General features: G+C 43.7%; 1 non-coding gene across 1 annotated transcript; it reads right to left on the reverse strand.

Annotated features, from left to right (window-relative positions):
- Positions 1–4,229: 4,229 nt before the first annotated feature.
- Trnas-uga (transfer RNA serine (anticodon UGA)) lies at positions 4,230–4,304 on the reverse strand. Its single transcript has one exon. It is a non-coding gene; the product is annotated as a tRNA-Ser (tRNA).
- Positions 4,305–4,720: the final 416 nt, after the last annotated feature.

The following is a 4,720-nucleotide window of genomic DNA, read 5'->3' on the forward strand; positions in this document are numbered from 1 at the left end:
TTCAACGTGTTCTACAATGATGGCCGCATACGTGTCCGGCGGTTCCCTGGTGAGTGCAACCGGGAGGGCTGCATTGTGGAGCGGCATACCGGACACACACCAGGTGTGATGGTTTGGGTCGCTGTTGGTTACAACAACCGATCTCGCCTTATACGTACTAAGGACACTTTGAACAGCAACCGGCACCTAACGGAGATTGTGGAGCCTGAGGTACTCCCCCTGCTTCAGGCATCTCCAGAGGCCACATTTCAACAGGACAATGCCCGGCCACATATTGCGAGGAATGAGCTGGCCTTCTTCAAAGAGCGGCGGGTACCTTTGCTTCCCTGGCTGCATGTTCGCCAGACATGCAGCCCATCGAACATGTCTGCGATATGGTTGGTCGGCACATGGTGCGCCACGGTCCTCCAGTAACTAATGTCACTGATTTGTGGAGGAAAATCCCTCAGGGACTTATTCAGAACCTTATTGATTCAATGCCACGGCGTACAGCAGCTCTAATTGCAGCGCATGGTGGCCACAAGACAAACTCAATAGTAGGGTTCAAAGGACATGTACAGATTTTCATTTGTTACTTGTCATGTTCCCGACCTGTGGTATTAAATAAATTGAATTCATGCATTTCCTTCTTGGTGTTGGAATTTCCACAAACGGTAGTGTGTAAAAGTAAAACCAAAAAGGGATTCCTTATGCCCATAAATGACGAATGTTATGTTAACCTAGGTCTGCTTTGAAACACTTCATACGTCACTACTAAATATTTATTGATGACCAAGCAATTGTTTTTCTCACTGCGTTTCTATACGCTCTATGCGTCTTACACAATTATTTGAAAAGCGTTTAATTAAAATCATAATAAAATTCAGTTACAAAACCAAATTTTAATTCTAATTTTCAGTTTAAGAAATGTATGTATAATAAAATTACAAACAATTTTAATATACACTTATCTAACTCGAATCCCATGTGCCGTTTTCTGTTGGGTTCATTAATACATGTTTCATAGCCTATGTGTAAAGCATTGCTGAAAAAGATGCGTAGGCTCTCGCTAACACATTGTAGTAATGGCATTCGATTTTTATCCGTGAACCTGTCTTAAAGGAACAGTGAACATGATATAAAAACACAGTTTAAGAAGAAAAAACATGATTCATATACCCAGTCACTGACGTTCTTAGTATAAAATAGTGCCCTACCAACTACCTTCTTTTCCAGTCCTAGCGAGAAGTTTGTAAGTGTGATGATTAGTTGAATGTGTTTTGCTCTTTAAGTGCAGAAAACAGTTACATTAAAAATAGGGATTACCTCCAATTTCTGTCCCTATTCAAATGTTTGCTTTACTGCATTAATTCTGTGATTTTGGTTCCCTTAAGTGATTTTATACGTTTCATTTTGGTCCTGTCTGCCAACTGATGATATTCTTTTATGGAACCAGACCTATAAAGAAGCCACAGATATTCGAGATTCAGTTAGTTATAGAACCTAAGAAAGTTGTGAAAGCCTTGATTCAGGGAGATCTTAAGGAAAAGTCAGACTGGCGAGCAAAATACGGTCTATGAGGTATAAATAGAGCCATTCATGAGCAGTATAGTTTGGTTGTTTGGTGAGGTCCCCATAGTCGATGAGAAAGAATAAGAGGCTTGAAAAATCTGTTACATTACAACACGTTACGAGTACTCAGGTCTACTGGGTGGGAGAGAGGGGTTGTGCTTTGGGACGTGCTCAAAGGAAGTGACATGTGGCCATTGTGTTTTGTTCAGGTATGAATTACCCGGCAGACAAAAATAATAATAATGTCAAACTGTTTACAAAGGTTGTAGTTGTTTATAAGAAAATATTATCTGAAAAGAAGTTACACAGGTATCTAGTCAGATATTGTACGTAGGGATTTCTGGAAGTTAGTTACTCATGTCGTCCCATGGTAGGACCATTCCACAACAGTAATGAGAATCGCCAGAAGAGGATCCGTTCGCCGAGTTTTCTGCGGATACGGGTCTACTACGGTGTGGATAATAGGTGTAAAATGTAAACTTTCACGTCCGGAAAAGCCGCACTTAATAAAATATTCCGGGCAATTAACCCTTGGTGGAATGGATTTCACATAGAAACCCAACGTTCCGTCCCAATGTGCGGAGAACATTTTCAAGGGGTATAGTACCTTCTTTGGGTGTCCGATTCACACAACGGCTCGGGACTGACTACAGCAAAATTCCGCTTATGCGTACTCTGGTGCAGTGGAATGACCTAAAATACTCTGAGTACCCGAACGTAAGTGGCCGCTGTTAGCTGCCGTCTTCTGCTGTTGTTATGGCACCATGGTGGAAGACTGGTACACATCTTCATCAGCAAAATGATCCAGGTCATTTAGCTTCACGCTCGGCTTCTGCCCACTGAAATCCCTGGGGAGTTTTACAGTCTCTATGGCATTTCTGCATAGACTTTCGTTGTATCGGCTTGTAGCTGCCTATACTTGAGTCCTACCAAAATGAACGTGGTTGCCTCGTACGTGAAAAGAACATTCCGCAACGGCTAACTTGTCAGTCTCCCCCATTCTATAGTAGTCGTTTGTGAAGGCACGGCAGAGAGAACCTACGTCGTTTTCACAAGCGTCCCAACGGGATTAGGCCGTAATTCAATTTACCATGGAGGAAGAAGCAACCGGAAGATAAACTATTTTATGTTCTAGTCGTCGGACCTAAGATGGTAGCCTAGGTCACCAAGTTCTCCCAAAAACCACCCACGCAGACCGTTGTCTACACCCAGATACAAACCACCACCGACATCCAAAGAGAGGCATCACCAAAGCGTTGGCCGGTAGAACAAGGAACATCTGCGAACCAGTGCTGCTTCATGGAAAATTATAACACGTCCCTAACGCATTGCTTACGAATGGCTGTTCGGCCGATGAGGTAAATGGAACATTAAGATCGTCGCGCAACAAAATGCGACATCAAAAATTTTGCTATCTTTTATTAAAGACGTTACTGACAGTATAGGTAAAATTTTGCAAAAACAGAATATCGCGATAATCTACATACCGAGCAGGAACATACAGGATCACTTAAAATTGGAAAAGGATTCTCACAAACCATTGAAAACGCAGGAATTTAAAGGATTCCATGTAGTTGTAGGAAGACGTACGTGGGTCCTGCAAAAAGAATGGTCAGAAAGCGACTAGAAGAGCACAAGAGCAAGTGTAGAATGGAGGAGACTGACCAGCTATTGCGGAACATGCTTCGTAGCCAGCAGACCATATTCGTTTCGATAGCATTCATGTACTGACAGCCGCAAAGCTGTAGAGAGAGGACATGGAGATTGTTAAACAACCCAAGCATTCGAATGGGAAGAGGGAAGGCTTTATAATGAATACATTTGGATCTAGTGCTGAAGAGGTTGTGTACCAGTCTTCCACCGTGGGATGATAGCAACCGACAACGGCAGATTCCACTCAGTTATTCAAAGCATATGACGTCACGCTACAGTGCTGAAGTACGCGTAAACGGAATTTTACTGCATTGTAGCGAGCGAAGGTGTGAATGGGACTCTCAGAAAAGTACTGTACTGACAGAGTCGTCTGCAGATGTGGACTAAGCGTTGGGTTTGAATGTGAAATCCGTCCAACCACGGCACGAAAACAGTTGCATCACAGTGTGTGACTCAAAACGGAACGCCATATAGAAAACCACTCTACAATAGAAGTACACAAGATAGTGCAATTCTTGTAGATAAAGCGTCTAAATTGCACACAGTTTCACCGTAAAAGTGTGGCAATGTATGGAAAAAATGCAACGACCCGTTTATCAGTAGAGAAATGACGCCAAACAGTTTGATTAGGGCCGCATAGACAACGGTGATGTTTCCAGAATGAGATTTTCACTCTGCAGCGGAGTGTGCGCTGATATGAAACTTCCTGGCAGATTAAAACTGTGTGCCCGACGGAGACTCGAACTCGGGACCTTTGCCTTTCGCGGGCAAATGCTGTACCAACTGAGCTATAGGAGCACGACTCACGGCTGGTACTCACAGCTTTACTTCTGCTAGTACCTCGTCTCCTACCTTACAAACTTTACAGAAGCTCTCCTGGGAACCATGCAGAACTAGCACTCCTGAAAGAAAGGATATTGCGGAGACATGGCTTAGCCACAGCCTGGGGGATGTTTCCAGAATGAGATTTTCACTCTGTAGCGGAGAGTGCGCTGATATGGAACTTCCTGGCAGATTAAAACTGTGTGCCCGACCGAGACTCGAACTCGGGACCTTTGCCTTTCAAGGGCAAGTGCTCTACCAACTGAGCTACCGAAGCACGACTCACGCCCGGTACCGGCGTGATTATTATAGACTCCTACGTCATCGAAGGAAATCTTAATGGTAGGAAGTACACCAAATTCCTGCAAGAAACATTAGGTCTGTTATTTGAAAAAATGCCTGTAGGAACAAGGAACAGAATGTAGAATCAACACGATGGGTTTTCGGCACATTTTCTGCTGATGGCTAGGAATTAGTTGCAGAGACAATTACCGTAACGTTGGACTGGACGCGGAGGAGGTGTGACGTGGCCGGCTCGTTCACCAGACTTGGCACCTCTGGATTTTTTCTTGTGTGGTTTCGTAAAAGACATTGTTAATAAAGATGTTCCACTAAACCTGAAGATACGCGAGAGAGAGTTGTCTAAGCATGTGCTTCGATAAGCGCCGATGTGATAAGGAATACCACTCAAGCC

The sequence above is a fragment of the Schistocerca gregaria genome, chromosome 2, assembly GCF_023897955.1.
Source record: "Schistocerca gregaria isolate iqSchGreg1 chromosome 2, iqSchGreg1.2, whole genome shotgun sequence".
NCBI classification, from domain to species: domain Eukaryota; kingdom Metazoa; phylum Arthropoda; class Insecta; order Orthoptera; family Acrididae; genus Schistocerca; species Schistocerca gregaria.